Here is a 26457-nt window from a genome sequence, read left to right as displayed (position 1 = left end):
TTATATAAGGAACTTTAGATTTCTTATATTTATGTAGGAAAAGATGAAATCTTCACCAAAAAATTATTTTTAATGTATTTTGTAAACAATCTAAACGTTTCATGCCATCTTCTGCCATTCCATTTCCCTTCATTCTTTACCTATTTAACATTGAAAAAAAGCCTGCCGTCATTCCAACACAGAAAGAGGTGTGTCACTTGCATTTTAGAGGTAGATGGCCCACATTTCTATTTTATGCAGAGAAAACCAGGAAGACACCCACGCAAACCACTTGATGAATAGCATATCGAGAGCGCTCTACGAACTTCACGTACCTGTTTACTAAATGATTTTAGAAGCCACGTGATTGCTAATGAAGACTATGGCCCGCCTTATTGGGAATTTATTAAATTACTTTGGGCGTCAGTGCACCCTGTGAGCAGTAGTAAATTATTGTGGTCACTAGCTATTGTCTTGTCCTTAATTTTTGCAACGAGCTATTTCCAAAATGTTTAAAGTGAAGCACGCCCTAAGTTTTTGTATGAATAACGATTGCTTTTCTCCACTACAAAGTGGCCTGGAGATTGCCTTTCAAAAAAAGCAAACTAAATTCTAGTGCATCTGTAAATAACTCGAAATGGCCACTGAACTTTTGAGGATCTTCTTTATGCAACATTGCCAAGCGGTTATATAAGCATTTCTTCAAGTATTCTACACGGGTGGCTTATGTTATTCTGTACCATAAGATGAAAGTTACTTTTTTCAGGAGGATGTAAAAATTTATATTTATTCAAAAATTTTAAATAACTAATTTTTTAAAAAAATTAAACATTTTCCTTTGTGTGTGTTTAATTTCGTGAGATTTCTTGATTTAAATTTTCTTCAAAATCTCGTCTACGAAAATATATTTAAAGTTTACTTTGTAACTATTTTAAAGTAATGTAATTTAGAGTATAAAAAAGTATTCTCAAAGTTTTCTAAAAAGTGTTCTAAGCGAAAAGATTCTTATAACACTCTAAAAAGCATTATTAAAGTTTTGTAAAAAAAAATCTAAAATAAAATAGCTTTAATTAATTTTACAAGGACCGTAGATATTGTTCTTTATAATAAAAGACGAAGGCAAAGATTTTCTTTTTCTGGTGGATGTGAAAAACCAATTTATTTTCTTTATTTAGTTAGCTAAAATATTTTTTAATTCGATAGCCCCTACAGAACGGAATTTTCCCACAGAACTTTTATATTAAAGAGGTTTTATTTTGAGAGCATTTATCAAACAGCAAACCGATCTCCCTACTTAAACTTTGCAAAATACGACATGGGAAAAATATTATTTTCTTCAAAAGAATAACTTTGCTTTGAAAACTCAGAAAATCCACTTTTTAAGCCTAAATTTTAAATATTTAATAAAGTAAACTAAAAATAATGTATTTTTCTGATTGAATAGCTCCATCAAAAGATTTTGAAAAAACGATTATTTTTTTTGCATTCTTTTCAAAAATTTAAACGCAATATCTTGCATGTGTTTTATGTTGACCAGGACTGATCTGATTTGAGTCCTGTTTGAAGGCTATATTTAGGAACAAATCTCGTTATTCTGAAATGAAAAAAATATGAAATGAAAAAAAAATGATATTTGAGCCGATCGAGCTTTCATATTAAACGAATGAAAGGACATTTAATTCAATCTCAGATTATGCTTGCACTTCGACCCTGAAGCCGAAGCTCTCAGTAACCTTCCATTGATCAATTTCAAAAAAGATAATAGAATTAAAAATTATCTGAATAAATATGAAAACATTTTGCTTAAAACAGCTTACTGTATAATAATTATCAGGGAAGTTTTCAGAATTCTTAATTGTAATTATACAAACATGTTAGCTTCATAACAGATACTCAAAATTCTACTATGAGCAGATGTGTGCCCCAGATATCTTATAAATTTTACCTATTATTTGCCATGTTACATTAATTGCCTTCTATCTTTAAAGAGTTACTCTTAGTTTATCACGATATATTAATTGAATCTGTATATGGCCAATGTTCAGCCAGTTTGCACTATTCAATTTTCCTGCTATTAACCAATGCTAATAACTTATTTATGAATTTACAAGCGCATAGTACTAATTTTTGTACAAAAATGTCATTTTTTTATCAGTTCTTTTGCTTAGTTATTAATCCTTTTACATTGGACAACTTTGAAATGTCAATTAAACTATAAGAATTGTCAAGCTGTGCTATTATACAGATGAACATAAATATCTTTTCATTCCTTTTTCAAAAGAATTTGGACTTCTTCACAAGTAATGCTAATTGGCAATTAAAAGTTGCCATCACTTTATGCTATAAAAGTAAAGAAAAATCTGTGGTTGAAAAATCTTTTATACGATTGAAATTTTCTCACTCAACAAAAAATTTAATAATCACATCGATCAAATTTTATTTTCCCTCCATTTGTATGAGTGATTGTGAAGTCTTATTTATAATGAATGTTTCGCTAATGTAAGCAACTATTTCAATAAAACTCATTAAATTACATAGAGCAGTTCTGGTTATTTATTATTATTTATTAGAATTCGTTTTCATAATTATCATTTAAATATGGGTAGTTAAAAGACGGAAATTTCAAAAAGTTTCATTCCAACTTATCCGAAAAATACAAAAATGGCAACCATTGAAGCAGTTTTAAAGTGTAAAAAAGATTATTTTTTTTTTTTCTTTTTTCATTTACTTACAATTTTGTTTTTGCTCAAAAAGCAAAAGATCAATGCGTTCAAAAAAAAATAATAGCCAAAATTAAAATCGGAAAACTATCTATCATAAAGATGGAGAAAAAGAAATAAATGCGACCATTCTAAATTTTCTTTCTTCATCCCATCTATCTTGCTTTCTTTCCTAATTTCTTCCCACACTCTTCCCAATCTAAGAAGTATTTACATCAAATCTGTCAACCTTAAAGAGGTTAAATAGCAGCAACAAAATTGATTTTGTTGTATCCATTTAATTGACAATTAATCTTTCTCATTTAGAGAAAGTGATAGACAAGGATGATGAATATCATCAATTTGATAATCCGTGATTGGCGCACCTTTTTTTATTATTGTCGTCTATGTAGGTTAAAGAATCCTTTCTTTTTTTATGTAGACCACTTCGACGTAATTCTTAAATGTCCAGACGTTTCCAGATGAGCAGACCTGATTTTCAAATATTAGTTCTGGCTTAAATATAGGTCCTGGTTTTTATAAAGCATTACGAATTTCCCCTCTTTGTACTTATAGATTTATAGTTCGCACTTAAAATAAAAAATAGATTCAACTAGGTTTAATTTTAATAAATTAGCTTTTGAATAATTCTTACTCCCAGCCTTTAGTACACTTGGAACTTTAATGAAACGGTTTTTTAGGCTTTCAGAAGCATCTGATGATGATGCAGAAAAATTCAGAATACTTCACTTCTTATTACGAAACAATTTTTGAATGTGTAGCTTTATGGGCCAATAGTTGTTTTAAAGAGTTGAAGATGTACTAGTTAAGAAACAACGAAATGAAAAAACATAGAAAATAGTACATCGCCTTTTTCTAAAACGATCTAATCAGAAAAGAGAGGGGGGCAAATGGAGGAGTAATGCTCAAATCTATGCAGCTGCGGATAAAATTTCAAAAAAAAAAACTTTTTTCTGCAGCTTATTATTTTTTTTTCTTACAAAATATTGACATCAGAAAGAGGATTGCACATTTTAATATGAACTCTGTTACTTAGTCTTTTTTTTAAAAAAAGAAAAAAAGGAGATATTTTTTCTTTCTGAGAAAAATTAACCTACCTAAAGATTATTTTTTCACAATGCGAATATGAAGAAAAGTGAAATCCTCTCAGTCAGATATAAACATAAAAGAGCAAGATTAATTTTACTGGCAGCTAGATCTAATTCTACAAATGTCTTTAAACGAGAAAGAACTAACTCAAATAGGTATAGTGAATGCAAACAATGTGAATAAATAGTAATACTAAAATATATAGCATTTATTTCTTTGAATTTAACACCTTTCTTTTTGTAATATCTCAAATAATTTTCTTTTTTTCATTATAATTGTTAAAAGAAAAAGAACTTCATTTCAGGGTCTAAGATGAAAGCAGTTCTTGCAATTTTACAGTATTTGCGCATACCATCTAATTTCACATCCTTTTTCCTCCAACGAACTGAATTCCAAACTAAACTGATGAAATGCATTTAATAAGTACCACACAAGCAAGGCATGATTCTATTAACAATGATTTATAATACGAATGGATTGCATAAATCTTACTAACTCCCTCAAAATAAGGCATCTGCTATAAGTACTTAAAAAATTGGACACCAATTTACTACTCATTTATTCATTTACTACTTTAGAAAGCTTACTAATGAGAGATTTGGTAGACTTTTAGAAAAATCCTTTTGTAATGCGTCACCCATAAAAAAATAACGGCAAGAAAATTACTTTGTTATATTCTTCTAATTATCAATCAATCTCTTCTAATGAAAGTATTGGATATGGATGATAAATGTCATCTATATGAGATTGTTGCAAAATGTTTAATTATTGTACTCTATGTAAGGTAAGGATTCATCTCTCATTTCTATGTAGATCACTGATGTAATCCAAAAGGATTGCATGAGTCTTATTAGTAATTATGCGCTGATCCTCGAGGCAAAACACCTCCTCTAAACGCATAAATGAGAATTGAAGCTGTTTGCCATTTTCATTAATCCTACTAATTAATGAAAATGTAATGGTCTTTTGAAAGTATCCTCTTAAAGTACGCCATTCGAATAAAATAATGCGTATAACTTTATTTTGATGCATGCTTCTAACTGTCAAGTAATCACTGGCGAAAGTGTTGGACTTGGATGATCAATGTCATCTACTTACCACGATTAGAATAAAATTTTCAATAATTGTATTTTATATAGGTTAAAAAACCATCTGCTCTTTCTACATCAATCATTCCGACGTAATCCAAAATGATTGCATGAATCTTACTAATTATGTGCTAATCCTCAACATAAAACATCTCCTTTAAACAGGTAATAAACGGGAATTGATGCTATTTGCCATCTTTGCAATTCTACCAATCAATGCAAATTTGATGGCCTTTTGAAAGGATCGTCTTACATTGTTATCACCCTAAAACACAAATATTTATTACTGCTTCAACGACTGACGTTCGTTAATAAAAAAGGACATGAATTAATGATTATAATTATTTATTTTCTCGTCAGATCTAACCTCAATCTTTCAATTGTTTAATTTCAAAATATCCTTTTGATAAAGCACGAAGTACTAATCTTCCGAAATGGGTCTTTTTACGATTTAGGACGTCACGAAAACAAATGGATGGGAAATGATAGTTGAATATCAATTATGTATTTATCTCACTCAGCAGTAAAAAGTTTTGAAATCTTTGAAATGAATTGTTTTTATCAATGTCTGGCCGAATTGTGATAAAGCAAAAATAATATATTTTAAAAATTTTTTTTGCTTGAATTATTTTATGAACTCATTTTAACCCCTTAACAATTTTACTTTTTTATTATCTAATTAGATGAAACCTTTCCGTTCTGAAATATGCTGTTTTATTTATTCAATTAAGAATCGATATAATAATAGATATCGTCGATTCTGAGAGTTTTATCTACGTTGTTAGCTGCATTATATGAAAAATGTTTATTGATGTGTCGAAATTTTATAGGATTTTTTAAAACTATTTTTTTTTAAGATCATCAAAATGGATAGTTCTCATTAAAAAGTAATATTCGCTAGATTGTAGATAACTTTAGATTAGTGCTTAGGTATTTTTAACTAATTTATTTCCACAAGCAATAGTTGTGATGTTTTTCTGCCTTCTTCACATTGCTTTATGAAATTTAAATTTAAATTAATATCTTTTCGTACTAAGTACGTTTCTACTGTTTTTCAGCGTTTATCAAGATTAAATATTCACTAATATGCAAGAATTTTTCATTCTTTTTTAATATTGAAGCATAAGTATTTGAAAAAGAACTTTAAAAATCATTTTGCTATGAAACACTAATATCTGTTATTAATGCATTTCCTATACGAAGATTCCTCTAAAGCGAATGTTTAATCTTGTGGGCAAATCGGATCAGAGGAAATAAGTGGAAAAGCAGATTAGAGAGAAGAAAGAAAAGGCAAAATTATCTGTCAGTTTTCTCAGTAGTTAGATTTCTGTTTCTAACGTTTTCCAAACGCTTATCATGCGCTAAAAATTTTCTTCCCTGTAATTCTTTTTAAATATCGAAGTAAAAACTTTTATACTTTCAACTCTTGATAAGAAATTGAATCAAATATATCCGTTTATTATTCTTGTTTTTACATTCTTCAGGATTATTTTTCAAACAAAATCAAATAACATAACTGAAAGAACCAGATTTCTTGTAACTGAAAAGCGCATTATCATTATATTAAATATAACAATCAATTGTCAAAACACCATGCCTATTCTGACATTATAAGCTACACTTTCAAAGAGAAAATCTTACTAACTAGCACTTTCACTGCGTAAAAAAATATATATATTTCTTCTAACGACCCAATTTTAAGCATAAAAACAGTTTGCTTTTGAATGAAAGTAAAGTTGGTCACCATTTCCATTCTTTTATCTTCCAAATTTTAAAAACAGCTTCAATAACCTAAGAAATAAACAGTCCATTTTGACTTGTTAAGAAAGCTTATATTAAATAATTTTTTTTCCTCCCTATATTCCACAATCATTGTTTTCAATTACGCTTTCTTTTTTAAAAAAAGCTGCGCTCGAGGTTCCCACCTTAAGGCCGGCCTTGGATGCAGAATCATTACACTTCATAACAGCTTCGTTTTGAAGCTTATTTATTTCATTAGACGCAGACTAAATTCTGAGTTCGGTCGTGTGGAAAAAACCGGACTGACCCCTTACCAACGCTACCCAGATCCAACGTATGTATGAGCCGGGAGGTGAGCGTGGGGAGGTAGTAGTTGAACTAGCCGATCCGGTCGCCGACCTATCTGATGGGCCAAGTGGAACTTCGAAACAGACAGTTCAGAAGGGAGAATTCAACAGATGTGGCCGGTGACCCTCGGCGCTAAATTCATAATCCGTAGGTTTCCCCGCAGCTGACCACGTAGGTAAGTACGCTCTACCTGACAGGTAGCGTGAGATTCCTTTGTTGGTCCTCTAAACTGTGCTGTTAATATCTACCTGACTCCACACGGAATTTTTCTCATGATAGATAATTTGAAATGTCGTTAGAAAGTGGCGGGGAAAGTTTTATCGTATTCTTGTTGTCTGTTAGTATCTACCTAACGTTCAATATTTGAGAAAAGCGTTGTTGGTAGATATGGGTGTGAAATGTAGTTACCTTGGTTGGTTATATTAAAACGTGCGCTTTGTGTTGGGAAGTTGGTTAATGTAATGATAGATTTTTATTTTATGGATTTTTAATCGTTAGTTTGATTTGTCAGTTTCATATCCCGTTTTGTAGTGATACGAGTATTATCGTGCTGGCAGCGCAATTTTGAACTGTGATAAGATGATTTATGAGGTGAGTAACTAAATTAACAATTATATTTTGAAAAAATATTTATAGAAGATAATGAAATGAAAGTTTTAAAGAACTGTTAGATAATACAATATTATTTTATAAATAGATTTTGTGAGTTTATGTAACTAAAAGAGCCTGTTTTATAAACTTTTAATTGTTGGAGGAGTTGTGAAATGCGTAGCTGTTAAACTTGGGGAAAATGCATAAAATAGTTATGAAGATTTAAAGCTTTAACAAATTATTTTAATTATTTGATGGACCAATATATAAAATAAAATAAAAATATTTTAATATAACATTAATAAAGTAAAAATATAAAAAATTTTTACTTTATAAATGAAATTTAACAAGTTTATGCAGTTGTGATACCGCTTTTCATTGTATAAGAATTTAAATAACGAGCAATTAAATCAGTTATCAAATTTATATGAAGTTTATAAAATAATTATTTAAAGAAAAATTGGTTAAATTATGAAATTAAAATATTGTTTCTTTATGTATGAAATTGCATTATTTTACATAGGAAACTGTTATTTTTGGTTTTGTTTTTATCCTACTTTGAATACTGCTTGTTTGAGCAAATTTTTATATTCTGTATTTTTGTATAAGCTGGATATTCTTCTTTAGAAAATTCATTGACTGGAGGAAATTTTATCTACTTAATTTTTATAAAAGTTTTGTGCCTTTCCTTTTAATGATTATTTCAATATTTAATTATATGTAAAGAAATTTAGAAATACATTTAATTTATTAAATACTTTAAAAATTGTTGACGTTATTTATAAAAGTGTTGTAGTTTCACTTATGTACAGTTCGGTATACTGAAATTTCCATAGTTATCAATAGGTGATGCGTGGCAAATAAAATAAACAGAGGAGACAAGTATGATGCTGAAAATAACAGAAGAAACTCTTTAAAAATATAAAATTTATATTAATTAAAGCAGTTTCTCCACACTTTTTAGCTTTTATAATAATTCCTCCATACTTTTATAAGAAATGCCTTCATAATTTTAGTGTTTATCATTAGTATTGTGAGAACATTTCTCAATTATTTTCTTAAAAGGAATCAATGGATTTTGTTTAAAATCAATGCCTGAAAATGCTTCATGTTATTTGATATTTGATGATCAGACATTTTTACATTTCATAAAGATTTTATTAATAATTGCTATTAAATTTGTCAGAGCTGCGTATTTGAAAAATGCTTTTTCTTCAATTTAAATTTTGTCAAAAAATTAAGAAACGTTTTAAACTCTCTGAGTAAAATAATTCTGTTTTGAGATATGAAAACTTTTTCATTCGAATTACTTGTTGTTCAAAAGTAACATGTAGTTTAATTTCAAATTCTGTTATTCAATCGATATTTCTCATCAAACATCTGAATCTTTTCAGCTGTTTTTAAGGTATAAATATACCATTGTCTTCGAGAAAAATTTCATCAAAAATTCAGTTACATTTATAATATAATTTTTTTTTCTGTGTTCTGTGATTTCCACTAGTTTTCGGTTTTAACAGATATTTTATCTTTTCTTATTCAAAATTTGTCTTTTTTCTGGAAAAAGAACTGCACTTTTATTAGAAGATGTTAAGAAGAATATAACCGTTTGTTGATAGTTTAAAAATTAGTTGCTTTGAAATAGCTGATTTATTGATGCTTAAGAATCCTTCAGTATTAAAAAAAACACATATTTAGAATTTTCGTTATGAGTTTCGCAAATAACAGTTAACCTATAATAACAAATATTCCAAAATGTGGTTTAAAATGATTTTTAACAAAAATATGCCATCGAATTTCAAAGTCTTTCAGATTTTGAATTAATTTTTGAATTTCAGGATCTTTAAAGATGATGCTTATAAAGCCATTTATTCTTTTCCAACAGAAATTTTCCTCTTTATGAAACAAGACTACATTTTGATAAGAGAAATTACAAAGTATGTAGCCATACCTAAACACTTAGAAAATAACTCCTTCTATGGCGATTATCTTTATTCCACAGCCCTTATTACCATCAAAGTAATTTATCTTCTCTGAAACTTGGCTATGAGCTTCCTAGATTAAGTGTCTTGTGAACAACAAGAAATGTTACGGAATGTGGTTCGAAATGTTTGTTATACTTTGTGGAAGTCTTCAAGGAAAACGGCTTCTATCCTCCAGGTTTTTATGTTAATTTATGACATTTTCTTCACATTACCTATGGAAGGATCGGAATATTAATAGCCTTATCCACGGAGTTCAAGCTGTACTAACATAGATGGTTATTGTTATTGCTGCTATAAACTATTCTGTAAATTGAAGAAAAATAGTTTTCAAGGTATGCCTTTAGATAATATGATAGGCAATATTTCTAAAGCTATTTATTAGCCATTATTAGTAATTTTTCTAAAGCCATTTATTAGTAAGATCATATTGTTCCTAAAAAGAATTACAAAACAATTGTTAGGAATATACTATAATTAATGCACATATTAAATATTAATTGGGATTAATAAATTAAGATTATTAAATAAATAAAATAGGCTAAAATGAACTAAATGGAATTTTAAAAGAGATCTTCTATTCTAATTTATCAAATTAATTTTTCTTTATTTTGTTAATAATTTGATAACAATAATCTTTAATTTAAATCTCTAACAACATTGAAGAATCAAATGTTCACTTGGAATTTTTTAATGTAAAATGCAAATCCAGAGCTAAATTTATAAGGTAACCAACTGATTACTGACCTTTTAATGATATCTAAACCATTTAGTTTATTAATATTAATTATATTTAACAATACGTCACCTGTTATTAATAAATAAATTTGAATAAAATGGACGAAAAGTTATTTTAGACCGAACTCTTTGTTATAAGATAAGCTGTTACTGATCCAAGAAAAGTTTTTTTTAAGGATTGGTATAGTACTCATTTCGAAACATAAATTCTTCGGAAGTATGAAAACTACAGTAAATATATCGAAGAAATTTATTTTAAAGTTTTAATCTTCTAGAATAACAGTTTTTCCAGCATCAATCAACACAATAATACTTTTTAACACTGGAGTTGCCTCGTCCAAAATACAAGACTGCGAAATTTTATAATGAGAGATTCATCAAAATTAGGGGAAATATAAGATCTTAAAACATTTCTCTGTTTCAGTACTATGTGTTTACACCCTTTATTACATTAAGTGAATTTGATAATGAAATATAAAAGGAAAAGACAGACAGTTTCCATAGTTTATCTCTACCTTTAAGAGAAATAGCCTGCATATAAAAATCAATGAAATTTGCTACCTGTTCATTAGCCTTATACTGCACAACAATTTTCAGAGAGTTTTATAATTATTCTCTGAGTTTATATTTTAATTTAAATTAAATCATTAAAACACTCTAAGTATTTAATTAATATTTTTGTCACAACTGTTTTCTACTTCAAGTGAAGAATCTAACAAGCAAATTAGTTATTAAATTATTCAGAATTAATTTTAAACAGGGAAAAGGCAAATGTCAATTGCAAAACAAAATGAAATTAAAAAAAAATTGTTGAATTTATAAATGAAATTTAAAAGTTTAAACATTTTTCAATGTATTTAATTGTTTCCATTTTTAGTACTTCTGTATAAACTAATTACAAAAGGCATATTTGAAATGGATTCCTTGCTAGTATCTCGCATAAATTGATCCTTATGACACTTAATCGCGTACTTTACTTTAAATAATTAATGCAAATATTTTTGCAGAAAGTTTGGCTGATAAAATAGTTGTTATTTCTTATGAAAAGTTGAAGCTGTGAATTACTCATCTGAACTTTTCCATGGAAAAAAAAAATTAGCACGTAGGCGGATAGATAATTATTAAAGCTCGGTATTTCCTGTTTTCGTATTTTATTTTCCTATATACAATTGAACAATTCGACGTTAAAAACTAATAAACAATATCGAAATGTTTTCCGTTGATTGTATTTCATATGAATGGGTTTCAATAAAACTTAAAAATTTACTTTATCCATTAAAAAATGGTTAATGTAAACATTCATTGAGAACAAGGATTTCGATGTTCTTGTGAAACAATTGCTCATTTATGTCACTTTAAAAAACGAAAAAGAAAATTGCTTGTAGGTAAATTAGTAATTATTGCAGCTGTACGCATTCTTTCGGAAAGCGAAACTATTAGTTTTTCCAATAATTACTAAACAATAGATGTTTATAAAATACCATAAGGGGAAGTATTTTTTTTTCGTTAACTAATATTTCAAACGCAATCAAAACTGCAATTGTTCTCTGTTCCATGGTGGTGATTCTAAAGGAAAGTTGGTATTTGGTCGTAAGTTTTAAAATTTTTCATCCTAATCTTTACATAAAAATTAATTGTAATTTGAAGTTTTGATTTTGCGGATTTAAGGGAGAAAAACTATTTGCATCTGAAACATGAAATTTCGTTTCAACATTTGACAAGAATATAAGAAATTAATTTAATGAATGTAATTATTTCTTTCGACTGAGAAAGATTTGACTTATTTAAGAAAGATGACTGATTTTTTATGCCCACCATTTATAAATCCGATAGAAGTTATGTGAACAGTTCAAGATTTTTCATAAACAGTTACTCATAATAGCAACTTCCAAATTTTATTTAAAAATTAAGCCCATAAATCTTTTTCTTAATTAGTTGAAAATTGATTAGTTGTTGAATAAAGCGAGCATTGTAACACTTGCAAAAACAAAAAATAAAGGGCACAACAACAGAAAAGGGGAGCAAGAGGGTATAGAAAGGCAAAAACTTCAAAAATTGTTCTTTTCTTTTCATGTCATTGATTATGAATAGAAAAATATACTGAGCCCAACTTACCTTTGTTATGACAGTTATAAAGATAATTACTTTCGAAGAATAAAATGTCAGTAAAAATTCAGAATAAAACAAGATTATATATATCCAAGTATTCTAAAAATTTTGGAAATATGTTTAAAAATTTGATATTCAAATCTTTCCAAAAATTTATCAAAGTATAGATATTCTAAACTGGAACATTAATCATAATTTTAATAGATAATAAAATTTAACAGAAATTATCCTTCTTAATTTTATTAATGTAGTTAAATAATAAAATGTTACAATTGAATCCTACAATTGCTTAATTTTCCTCTAAACTGTATGAATAATGCTCAGAATCTGAAATTTTAATTTGGTTTTCTCATCGTTGCTTAATTGACATCCTGCTTTGAAGCTATACGCAAGATATTTTTTGGACAAACATATCAGATCTCATTCATGCACAGAAGTGGAGGTCGACGCTTCAACCGCACTTCATGTTTTCAACTTTTGGGCCACATCAGGGTTAAGGTGTTTGTACCCTGCGGATACAGCGAAATTTTAGTGGAATAGGGCACCGAATCTGCCATCTTTCTCCTGCAGATAGAGTTCAGCTTTGGATCATTGTTTCTGCCAACTTTGATTGCATATTTCTTGTAACATTGTAAGCAAAAAGTCTTAGAATAAAAATATTTTATTCTTCAGAATAGGAACTCTTTTATAATTGCATAAGAAAGTTCATCTATATTAAAAAAAAGTCTTCTATAATTAGTTTCAACATACGCGCAAGTGTTTGGAAAGAAGCTAAAATAATTTTTTTTGCCCTGACAGTTTAAACTGGCAACATTAACAAGAGATTATCGCAATTTCAATACCAAAAATCACAGCAAAAATGCATAAAAATAAATCATTGCAAATTTTTAATTGTTGGTTTCCATATAAATAGAATTATGAAAGAAATTAATTATGCATAAAATCCATTGCCCATTTCCAATATTATTAATGAAATATTTATATTTCTCAATGAAAAATTCTTTTTCTTTCATTTGTAATCCTTTAAAACCATCTACATTCTAAAATGAAGGTCTTTTCTTAGAATTATTAAGGGTAATATGCAAGGGGGAAAAAGAGTTTATATCCGTATTTTAGCATTCCTAATCACTATTTTAACTAATAAAGAGAATGCTTATATTCTCTTCTCGAAGTTCAACGCACAGATTTGCACCCAGTCTTGCTGGGTGCGCATCTTGAGGATTCTTTTTTTGTTTCGACGCCTTGTGTTAAAAGCTGGTTTTTCTCGGGTCAACGTAATGCGTTGCACTTGACATCAAGGGATCAATATTTGGTCATGGGAAGATGACAGCGGGACTTGTATAATGATCTTCATATCAGAATTATCCCGTTATGCAATCAAACGCAACTCATGCGTTAAGAAACGAGCCTTTTTGAGCATTAAAAAGGAACCTCGGAAGAATTCTGAGCATGTCTGGCTTCTTGCGCTGTTATCAAACGTATCTTCCCGCTAAAGCAATTTCTTTTCTTATTCTTTTCAGATAATTATTGTCGGAAATTGCAGAAGGAAATGTAGTCCAAAATTAACTTTAATTTTGTATCGGTATTTTCTGTCTAATAATCAGCCCAGTATTTACATAGTAATGTAAATATGCATCACTCAGATTTCTGCATTCTGACATTTGACTTACATTGGCACATATGATTCAAAATTTACAAACTTTTTGAGATACGAATTAAATTTGGATCAGAATTTTTCAGAATTTTGGATCAGAATTTTAATTAGAATTTTTCCTGAAAAAACTTGTGTATTTTTGAAGTAAAAAGTATGTAATAGGAATGGATATTGAACTTTATCTTACTACATACCTCGTCTTGTGTTTCTAAACAAGTAAAGTTGTGATTTTGTTTGTGATTAATAGAATAAAAACAAATAATTTATAGAATATAAATAAATTTGTTGCAAAATATTTCTAGATATTCATGCCATTATACATTTTTTTTTCCTGAAGTTCGATGCTCATGTGAGGGATATTCATAATTGTACGATTATTGGCTGAATAAATGTATCACGTGATGACTTGTGAAGTATGCAGTTTACGACATTCAATAGTACGACATTCTCACTAGCTTGAAGCTCTGATATGCTCCCTGCAATAATACAGTGAAGATATTTCACTGTAAATACTAAAAGTGAAAGTATTATTAAATAATAATAATAATACAAAAAATATTAAATAATAATAATTAAATATTTTAACAACAGTTATTGAAATTCAAAATAATTGAAATTATTAAGAGTGAAATTTTTCTCAAAAAGATCAAAGTCCAAAATTCTAAATAACGAATCTAAGTTAAGATTATTATACACTATAATAAAAGAAATGTGCTTTAAGAAAAAGGCATAGTATGTATTATGTACCATAAGAAAAATATATAAAAATATTTAAAGCTCTGAAGTTTATTTTTAGTAGGGTTCGATTCAATAATTTGGCTTATGGCAATCAGATAAATGATGAATTTCACAGTTCATTTAAAAATTCTCATGAAATCATTCAAAACTATCCCCATCAAAAAAAAAAAAAATCACTTGCTAAAAGTACTGTAACATTCGAAATCAAAGAAAGAATTTCGGTTATAGTTTAATAAATAAAATTCTAGAATTGCAAAATGATTGCGACGATAGTTGTTAATATCTATTGCGGCAGTCAGAAAGATGATTAACTTCTTAGATTATTGAAAGATTCATTTGATATCATTTGAAGTATTATCATCGGGACAGATATTACTAAAAAAGGTATCATTAACATCTAGATTCACGGAAGGAATTTGAGTCACGGCTGTTAAACTCAATAAATAAGTAAATAAAAATCTAGGAACACGGCAAGATTGATTCCTGTTGATTTGCTATGTTGCAATCAAAGAAATGATTGATTTCACAGTTCATTCTAAAATTCTTACGAAATCTTTCGAATCTATCTCTGACGAAAAATAATGCAAGATAAGGTATCTGTTGATCTGGCAGCCTGAGAGAATGCAATTGTTCTGAAAGAACGGGGGCGCAGGCTTCAGGTTCGAAAGTCTCAACCCTTTTTCTTCTGCCTAGATCTTTCCTGGTTTTTGTGTATTATTTTGCATTGAAATGACACGGATCAGAGATCTTTTTCTAATGATGCAGCAGACTTTCAATCGGTTTCCATGATTTACGTTCTTTTTCGTAATGCATGCTTCAACAATGAATGCTCAGATTTCTAAATATACACAGAATAAAATATGGTACGTAAGTCGCGACATTGAATGAATGGTATTGTAACATAAAAAGAAAAATCAGTTTGTGAATAGGAATTTAGTAACACAATGGGGAAACAGAAGGTAGACTTTTTCGTAGGGGAACTGCTTTATTTCTAGTAAATTGTATTTTTATTTTTATTTTCTTAAAACAAACCACTTTTAAAAGTTGCACACTTAGCATTTTTAATGTTAATTTAATACATGCTTGAATAATAAGAATAAATAAATTCATTAAAAATTAATAATTTAACTACTGTGTGTATGAGTATAATATTTATTGATTTGAAATTCAAACTTAAAAAAAAATTAACTGAAATTGGCTAATGTATTTATCATTTCTGCCAGCATAAATTTTGATAAGCATGCTATTTGGAAGGAATTTGAACATGAATCTTGAAATGCACATTCCATTTGATAATTTCAATTGACATATTTTTAACATCTAATATATTTAATATGAATTATAACTGAATTATTACCATCGAAATGAAATTTGTATTCCCAAGCAATCGACCATCGACTAATATAAAAAATTATCAGAAATCATATTTTTAACGAGTTATTGTTTGTGAAACAATTGGCTTCCAAAAGAAAAACACTTTCTTGTTGACTTTTTTAATATTAAGCATTGTACTAAATATGTTACTCTTACTATTAATTCCTTTTTTATATAATGTAAATTAAAAAGTCCAATCAAACTACTAATAAATTATCCCTCTTCGAAGCATAATAAATTTTAAAACGTAGCAGTTTTCCCATTCCTTAAAAAAACATCATAATAATACAGATATTTTCCAGTTGCATATCCAATTGGATCTTTTGTATCTATTAAATTAAAAGCTGATTTATATTCTTGCATTTTTCAAAACTTAATTAAATCTAAAATTTGATGTAAATTTTCTGATTTAGACTTCGTTTAAAAGCTTTGAGTAATTATACATAATTGCATATTAAATTTAGTACAAAATAATGAAATATAATTACAAATAAGTGCTTTTATTCAATTCATTTCATTTTTGAGGACAATAAAGTAAAAAAGAGACAGATTTTGTTTGCAGAATTTCGCAATTCCTCTTTTTCGAACGAAAAGTAAGGTGAATGCGTTTTTTCTGATGTTGAAGGCTAGAAGATTTTCTATTGTAATTCCTCTGTATAGAATAAATTATAAATATCAAATAGAAAGAATTTTTTTAAAAAATTACTTAAACTTTTAAAATTGCAAAAACAGTTTTCCAAACGAAGAGCATTTCTGAATTTTAAAATTTCCAAATTTATAGAATTCAAAATTTTTTAGACTCGGAATAATAATAAGGATAGAATTTCAATATCTTCATAATTTAGCTGAATGCTTTATACTACATGGTCTTTCAATAATTTTTTTTTTACTTTTCCTAATTAGGCGAAAAAATAAAAATAAGTTTACAACTTATAGATAGTCAGGTTTCCTAATCCTAATATAAAATAGAAATAAGTTTACAACTTATAGATAGTCAGGTTTCCTGATCCTAATTTTGAATGATTATGATTTGTTATATTATTTAATAAACACTTTTTTCACTTGCTTTCTGATTAATCACGATTGCCAAATGAAGAAGTCTTGATATAATACCTTTTAAACTTGAAGAGAATTAGACTAACTGGATACGCCATAGAAGAGACTATTTGCCGGGAATTTCGATTTCAAATTCATCATACTTCAGGCCTTATTAGGATATTGTCTAGAAACTAGATGAAGTTTCCTATTTGAATGAAACTGTACAAATATATTCCATTGAGTGAAGTATCAAAACATTTCCTTTCTCAAAAAAAATTTAATTATTCATATTTGTTTATATATATTACCCATCAAGCCTGATCTGGATATAGTCCCGAAGCTGTCTGAAGTTTCCGATTTGAATAAAACTGTATAAATATACTCTATTGCGCAAAACCTAGAGCCAGTTCTTTTCTAAAAGGTTTTTGATAAAAAAGTTCAGACTATAAAAAATGTGATATTTGATTCATCTTAATGTACATATGTCATATGAGAAAAAATATAAAATATATAAGAGGTAAATGTCTTGCAGTTGCATTCAATATTCCCATCTCATGGTTAATTCTTTTCGCGATGTATCGATGTATTGGACAATCTTAGAATGTATGGCAGATGGTACTTTTGCACCACGTTGTTAGAATGCTCTATTGATTACTGTACTATACATAAATAGTGTTATCGGAATGCGTTATTGTTAGAGAGTTCATTGTAATTTTCTGCTTAGAAAACAGTCAAATTGAAAGATCCACATTAAGTCTTCTAAGTCGAGCTTGCTCGAGGCTTTAAAATGGATGAGTTTTACACAACAACTGATAATCTCTTCAGCAGGACTTCTTAACTTGGTCAGTCTTAAGATGTGGATGAATGCATCACTGACTTAATATATCGCATGGACAAACTGCTCACATTATTGCTTTGCTAATGTTAGAAAGGTGAGAATCGCTCCAACAAATGATCCAATATCAAGCACTGCGTGTCAGTTTTGACAATTCAGTTGGTAATATAATGAAAGCTGTGCGGTTTTTCATTATGTCTAATTAAATGATCCTCAATATAATTATAATATTTTCAAACACAGCTGATTATTTGAGTAGGATTCAATTATAAATGTAAATAAGTGACATTTTGTGCATTAAAATTCAGTATTTAATATTAATGTTATATAATTTCTCATACACTTTACTAAATTCTTACATCATTCACAATTGATGTAGTCTTTCATAGTTCTCTACATGCAGTCAGCTTGAGTAGTTACTGTAATAAATCTTGATGGTTTTTTACAGAACTTCCGAATACATGATGTTGTGTTTGTTCAGTTTTTTAATACTTCCTTGTGAGAAAAGGGATTGTTAAAAAATGGTACTTGAAATATTTCTTTTAAGTGGTAAGGTAGTGCTTAAGTTGTTAATTTTGGTGGAAAAGATGGATAGTAGAGTAATAATGTTCTTGCATTTTCTTGCTGCAATGTACTTCTATAGATTCTTTCTTATATTTATAAAATCGCAATAGATGCCGTTTTGAAATATGTTATGGGCATCTTATGTATTTCAGTGTTAAATGTTCATTTATGATTTGATATATGAAATTCAGTTGATGCCTTTTTTTAAGTATGTTATGGTGTAATTTCTATTACGGTTATATGAATGTTAAATGTTCGACCACGACTTGATTTTTAGCGCCTCAAAACTGAACAAACATTTCGTTTTGAAGAATCAAAATGAAACAACTTTTTTGCCTTAATAAACAGTAATGGATTTTTTCTGTATCTCATAAACTGTATAAATTTTTTTCGATATACTATACGGTGATGCTTAGTATACAAAGACTCTAGACCAAGAAGAAAAATCGGTAAGCAAATGAAAGGATGGTTTTAAGGTCCTGATACGGCATACTGTTTATTTTTTTATTTCTTGTATCCTTATTTATACGATACTTCCATTTTGTTACTTAAAACAATTAGAAGAAACAAAGAACGTACTCTTCTTTAATAATTTTAAAACAGGAAGGGACCATTCAAAATACTAAATCCTGATGTCACAAGTCAAGATTTCTATTTGCCATAAAAAATTTCTTGAATTTGAAATTGGAACATTCTAAATGAAGTGCAATGCCCAAACATGGGTTTTTGAACTTAAGTTTGAAACAAATGTTATCATCTTAAATCTTTTTAAAATAATTTATATATAATTAAAAACTCATTATAAGACGATGAGACAATTTTACCAAGACACTTAAGTCTGTCAAACGTGAATTTTAAAAATCAAAAATGCATATTTGAAAGCTTTACCTTAAATTCTTTTCTAAAAGCTTTATTAATAAAGCTTATTAAGTTTTATTAAAATAAAGCTTTTTTGAAAGCTTTATTCCAAATTCTCTATGCAACTCATCATTCAAATAGGTTAATGAGCTTTTATGTTTAACAACTTAACCACCGAGTGAAGTATCATTGTTCATGAAGTACTACAGCTACTTAGAGGCCCACGCAACTAGATATTAACCAGCGTCGGCATGCGTAACCTGTTCGCTGTCTGGTGAAAATTAGTTCACTTGAAATAAAAGTTAACGAGAGGTTTAATGAGATTATTCTTACGTGCTATATATGGCAAGGAACCTTGTTATTATTGTCTCTTAGACAAACAAGTTATTTAATTGGATTCAATTAATAATTTTGTTTTCTTGATTTTCGTTTTTGATATTCCAACTTAACTTTAAAAAAAATATTTCGGGAAAAACAATGCATGTGCTTGATTTGAGTTAAAACGATAAAACTTACGAAAGAAAATAGCAAATGCTTTCTTGGAAAAACGTCAGAACTTAAGACTTCCTTTCCTTCCTTCAATATTCAAATATCTATAAAAAAAATTTTGTCGTATGTGTGCAATAATCAATATGAAAAGTACATTTTAAATATCTAATTTCGTTAAATAAATTCCATATTCAGTTTATAACCATAAAAAAATCCAAATCATATTGTTTAAGAGAAAATTATTCCTACTACATCTTTAGAATCAATTAAAATATTTTTAAATCTAATTTCATTCTGCTCATTAGGTATACACATGTTTGTAAATATCTTAGGATGCAGTTGTAAGGGCCCAATCACACGTTTTTTATTTAAAATATTGGCAAAATACCGACTTTCAAAGAGGATGTAAACAACATAGATTTAAAACAAAATGAATAATTCGTTCTTCAGGCTAAGTTGACAGGAAGTTTTCGATTTGCTTCTATATATTCCTTTCATGTGTTACCTGCTTATTGATCTACAACTTGGGGCATATCAAACATAGAATTGACATTATCATAATGATTAGTTCTTCCGATCGATATTGCATCTAATCTAATACTTCGAGCTACAAGAAAAGAAAAAAAAGTGCAATCTAGCAATGCCTTCAAGTGTTTGTAGATCACACATATCGCAGATGCTGTAATATCAAGATCAAGCATAGCATTCTTAGTTAAAAACACTCTAACGACACACATTCCACAGAAGCGATTTAAATAAACTGTCTCCGATTCCCTCGGAGCCAAATATTCGTGAATCAGCCACCTGTTAGGGTTCTCTTCCTGTGCACGGGTCATCGAACATGAATACTAGTGAGATACAAGTCATCCAACAATCATTTGCTGAAACTGCCGCGCTTTTAACCGTTTGTCTCCCACACAGTAATCCTTGGACAAACAATGGGTAAGCATGTCGAATTTTTGTTGCAATCCCTGGCAAAGCGTTAAAAATAATTCCTCGTCCTCATGCCGTATTCGATTGGTTCGGCTTTGCCGTGCTTTAAGGTAATTTTTTAAGTTGTATAATAGTGAGAAAATAATTGTTGATATATGTATAAAATAAACAAGAGATGATTTTCTTGTTAATAACTTTTTCTAAGCAATTCTGCTTTATTTAGAAATTATTCTTTCATGATCTATTCATTTATTATTTGATTTGTTGTTTATTTCTAATATAACTGAAAATTGAAAGAAATTCCGAGCTCTACTTCCAAAAAATTACCTTAAAACTCGGCATCTTCTTAGACAAATAATGAGAATGTATGGAATCCCTAAAACTAACTCTTAAAACTTATGATGAATTCGGTTGATATGGTTTTGGATAGTTTCATGGAAAACTTTTATATATTGTATAAAAGTTCGAAAATAATTGTTTATTTTTGAGGGAAAAAACAAAAAACAGATAAGCATGACAAATTTTTGTCGCTTTCCTGAGCAAAACTTTGAAAATAATTCCTCATACTCTTGTGGCATGCAGTTGATATTCAATTTCCCCATGGTTTAAGACTATTTTTTACGTATTATTATTCTCTAACAACTTGAGAATAATTCTGGAATTTTGGACGAGCTATAGGTAAGCATGCTGAATTGTTGTTGCATTTATAGACAGAGAGCTAAAATTACTTTTCACTCTTATACTAAATCCAAATGGCTTATTTGATGATTTTTAATACTGTTGTGGGTAATTTTTTAGTAATGCTGTATATCAGAATGCTAATTTTTGGATAAACAGTGGGTAAGCATTTCGAATTTTTATAGCATTCCGAGGTGAAGAGTTAAAAGTAATGCTTCATACTTATAGAAACCTGATATAATTTTGCCACAATTTAGGAGTTAATAATGTGAAAATAATTTTTAATTTTTTGTGTAAAAGGAATGAATAATAACGTTTCTTATTGGTAACAGCTTCTTAAAAATTCAAATTGTTCTTTATTGTTAAAATGACGTATTAATTTTACTATTCATTCCTTTCCAGTTGAATTGATTGTTATTATTTATTTTGACTAAAATTTGAAAACATGTGATTATACTAATACGAGGAAAAACTACAAAAAGCTACAACATGATGATTATTGTTTCTGTATTCTTTGAAATACTGCTCATGCTGTATACAATTCAAAATGTTTTTCATGGTATTTAAAATTTTAATGAGATTTCAAGCTTTTTATTTTTCAAATAATTTTCCATCTCTTTCTGAAATTTCGAAATTTAAATTTAAAACTGCGATATTTGTTACACAGATTGATATCTTCTTTTAGATGAACATAAATAACAACTGATATTAATAAAGGCGACATGAAAGATTTAATCAGTTACCTTCCTTTTAGTAAGCATAGCGTTATATGTAAACAGAGATCACACAATTAAGTCAAAATTTACTTCTTTCGTGCTCATATTCTTTTATTCAGCAAGAAAATAAAACTTTATCAATAGAAAATTGAAATTTATATCACATAAAATTAAAACTTTGAGATTTATGAATTTATTGAATTATTGAACATTTATAATTTCAATTTATAATGTATACATGTATGTAATGTAAATCACATATTTCAAAGCGACATTCGTAACAAGAGATATAACATCTTATCAATCGATTTAATCAAAATATGAGATGTTTCAATATTCAATTGAAAAAAAATTAACATGTAATTAAAACTGCCACATTTCTGGTATTTGTATATTTTTTCCAAAGTAATCTGAATTATAGTTATTTGAGGTAAGTATTATCACAAGTTATGGCTATGGATGTAAGTTTTTATTAAAAAGTAACAAGAAAGTAACTTATTAAAAAGTAACATTTCTGAATTCTTATACTTGGAGTTCTGATAATCAAACAAAATTTTTGGCAAGATCTTCGATTATTTTAGCTAAAATTAAAAGCAACTTTAAAAATTGGCAGAACCAAAGAACCAACCCCTCTCAGCCAGAATCACAGGTTTGATTTTGACAATTTTCATCTGATATGTAAGACCATGCTCTCCAAATATGTCATCGACTGCCCTGCACCACTCTTCATTTGTTTTAGAAATTCTCAAAAACGTTAATTGCACTGTACATTCTTTATGTGAGAAAAGATAGTTCCCCATCCGCAACCACTGCACTGATTACGCCAGTTTTTATTTTATAGGAAAGTTCATGACCACTAGATACATATAAAATGGTCGCTCTCAATTTTCGAGACACATCGCTAAATAAAACTTTTGGCAGAGTCTGCATTCTCAATATCAGATGATTACTACAAGTACATTTGTCACATTATAATCATAGCTAGCCAATCAAAATGCTCTGGGTTTTTTGTGCAAGTATTATTATAACAAATAATAATATATATATATATATATATATATATATATATATATATATATATATATATATATATATATATATATATATATATATATATATATATATATATATATATATATATATATATATATATATATATATATATATATATATATATATATATTATTTGTTGTAATAAGATGTAGTTCATCAAAATTGGTTGGTTTGATTAAATTATTAATACGGTGTGATATTAATTGGCTGCCGATGAAGGCTAGTTTATAATTTCAAACAAAGTTTCAATTTAAGTAGAATAAAGCTTAACATTTTTTATTTCTTCCTTTACATCCAAAGGACAGCTTATTGATGAGCGGCTTTTTAATAGAATAATTTTTTGAGATAAAACAAGCATAGAGAATAATTCCACTGTCACTTTATTCTCTTGTTCCCTTATCCCTTGGATACTGAATAAATTTTAAAAAAACTTAAGACAGCCAAAATATTTTTAGATACAAAAACATTTCCAAGGACAAAATTTTTATTTCCTCTTATATTTATTTTGCATTTTGTTTGTTGATTGGTTTTTTTTTTTTTTTTTTTTTTTCCTGCAGACTTTAAAGCGTCTAAATCTTTTGTTCTTCCGATTTTGTAATACTCTGAAATTCAATGCTTGCTCACCTTCATTTGTTATTATGCGTTTCTAATCTCTTCTTTTTGGTTCAGTGAGCAGAATTAATGAGTCTTGTGAAATTACAGACATTAAGATGGGCCTCTCCTGGAACTTTGTGAAGCATTTTACCAATTCTTCCTATTATTTTGGAATTATTTTTAAAAAGAATTGTAATTTTTCTTAAGAGATACTGCATGTTTTTGTAGTAGAACAATGAGAAATAGTGTCGGGAATTATTTGGAAAGAAACAAGAAGTGAAATAAAGCATTTAGATATAGTATTAATTTATACGGCGTTTTTTGACTCGGGCACTGATTTAATGAACTTAAACTGCCCTCTAGTATTTCTCCAATGATTCCAAGAACTATTCTGAAATTTGTAACCAAAGGTCTCATTTTTCTTGTTGCTTGGATATACTCTCAAGTCAAAGATATATTAAAACAATTTTAAGAATAAAAGCTAGACAAAAATAATTGAACCAGTATCCTCACTTTCACTTATATTTATCAGACTTCGTTTCGAATAGCACTTAATTCTCCAATATATAAACAGAATGCATTCTTCTTTTTTTATTCAGCACGAATACTCTCAATTTCCATTTAGCAAAGTTTTGTAAAAGACTATAAATACATTAAGAATAGGACAAATGAAATATAAGGAAAATACATTTTGCTTATCGATATTGTTCAATAATGTTAAGAAAGTCATCAAGAAACTTTTCCCTTTACGTTCATATTGCTAATTAGTTAAAACATAATGTTAAAAGCATTTTGAAATGTCTGTTAAATTTTCCTCCCAATTACTCTTAACACATTGCCCAAGTTATTCGACGAAAATTAAAAATAAATAATTTCATCCCCAAAAAGATCTTTATGTAGCTCTAAAATAGTGTGTTAATCCAAAAAAACTAATCAATTCAATCAAACCTATTATTCCACACACACACACACACACAAAAAAAAAAAAATGTAAGAACTGCATTTTATAATGAAACAAAAACTAACTAATTAAAACAGAATATTACAAAACAAAGTGCACTGGGTCATCTGAAAGGTATTGGTTCATAGCTTCATTTTTATTTTTCCTTTTATAAACTGCATTCCATATACTATAACTCGAATCTACCAATTAATATAAAATCTGTTCTTTTCGTCATTCATTCATTCTTTATTTGATCCGCAATGCATCTTTGTTTGAAATGAGATGGTTTTCTTAATTTTATGAACAAGAGTAAGCCTTTTTCATGTTCATGTGAATGCTTCGTCCTTAGGAATGACTTTATGCACTAATGAATCTTCAAAGATGCCTCTGAAAGAAGGGCCAAACGGAAGATGGGGAAAGTTCCCACACGTTCCGTGTCTAGGTCAAAGCGATTCGTGATAGTCAAGGACTTCATTTCTTGCCGCAGGGAAAATACCAAATAGGTCACACCCAGTCTCTTCGAGCTGCTTCAGAACAAGTTAGGTAGCGTGCTTCTAGAGTTAGGCGCTAGTAACAATGCCATTATTGTTAACCTCATGACAACTATTTATTGTCCTTATCGTACAGTAATGAAGTTCGAAAGGCATCATGATGCATTTCTATTTGTGGTGAAAGAATGTTTTCCCATTGTTCTTCGAGATATTTTTAATGATTAATTGCGGAGATCGTCGCATATGAATTAAGATCATTCTTCGACATTCTTGAAATCCTTAATTAAGCTCACACATGATTCATTCAGATATTTCAAATCATCACACATATGTTTTAGTCTTTCTCTGTTTTTTTTTTACCACTTCCTAAAGCATCTTTTGTTTCATTCAAGCTTATTTTTTAAATGCTTCCAATTTATTTTGAAAGACAAAATTCATGTCTCTCATGGTGAAATAAATAAGGAACTTTTCTAATAATAAGCATAAAAAAATTGAGCATGATGCCATAATGAGGTACATTCAGATATCATTATCATTATTATATAAACCTGATGCTGGATATTCAAACTAAATTTTTATTTAAAGCAGGATTTTTAAAAACTTTCTCTAATCGCAACATCATTCAGGTTGTAACTCCCATTCCGTGGTCCATAGATCGCAAATGCCTCAAAATGCAGAAATGAAACATTAATTAATCACAAGCAAAAGGATTGTCTAGATTTTTGTCAGTTTTTTCAGACTAGTTATTTTATTTTCTGAATTAATTTATAACTAGTGAATCTCTGATAGAAGCAATCTCACTGTTTCCACATTTTCAAAATTCATGAATTAGATTGCCTATAGCGTCTAGATCCATAGTTCAAGAAGCCCAGATGAAACTGATTTGTTTTGTATAAAAAAAAATCAATTCTGGCAGAAAAACATGCTTACAGGTGAGTCGGCTCATTGGCCAACTTTCAGAAGGAAAACAGTAACTCAATATGCATCTGAATATTACGTTTTACGTTTGACAAGTAACCTCAAGTAGGTATAATATCATTCTTTTTAATTCAAATTGGCAGTCTAGTAATTTCGTAGTATCCGATTTCATTGCCATTTGATAGATAACTTTTGGATTA

At 28.5% G+C, this 26457-nt stretch overlaps 1 protein-coding gene across 1 annotated transcript in view; it reads left to right on the top strand.

Moving 5' to 3' along the window:
- Positions 1–6927: 6927 nt before the first annotated feature.
- Positions 6928–26457, top strand: part of LOC129959492 (uncharacterized) — a 50486-nt gene continuing 30956 nt past the window's right edge. Inside the window, exon 1 of the mRNA XM_056072346.1 lies at positions 6928–7139. The gene's annotated coding sequence lies outside the window, so the exon portion shown is untranslated. The remainder of the gene's footprint in view (positions 7140–26457) is intronic.

This window comes from Argiope bruennichi, chromosome X1 (genome assembly GCF_947563725.1).
Source record: "Argiope bruennichi chromosome X1, qqArgBrue1.1, whole genome shotgun sequence".
NCBI classification, from domain to species: domain Eukaryota; kingdom Metazoa; phylum Arthropoda; class Arachnida; order Araneae; family Araneidae; genus Argiope; species Argiope bruennichi.
This window is presented reverse-complemented; position numbering and strand designations above follow the sequence as displayed.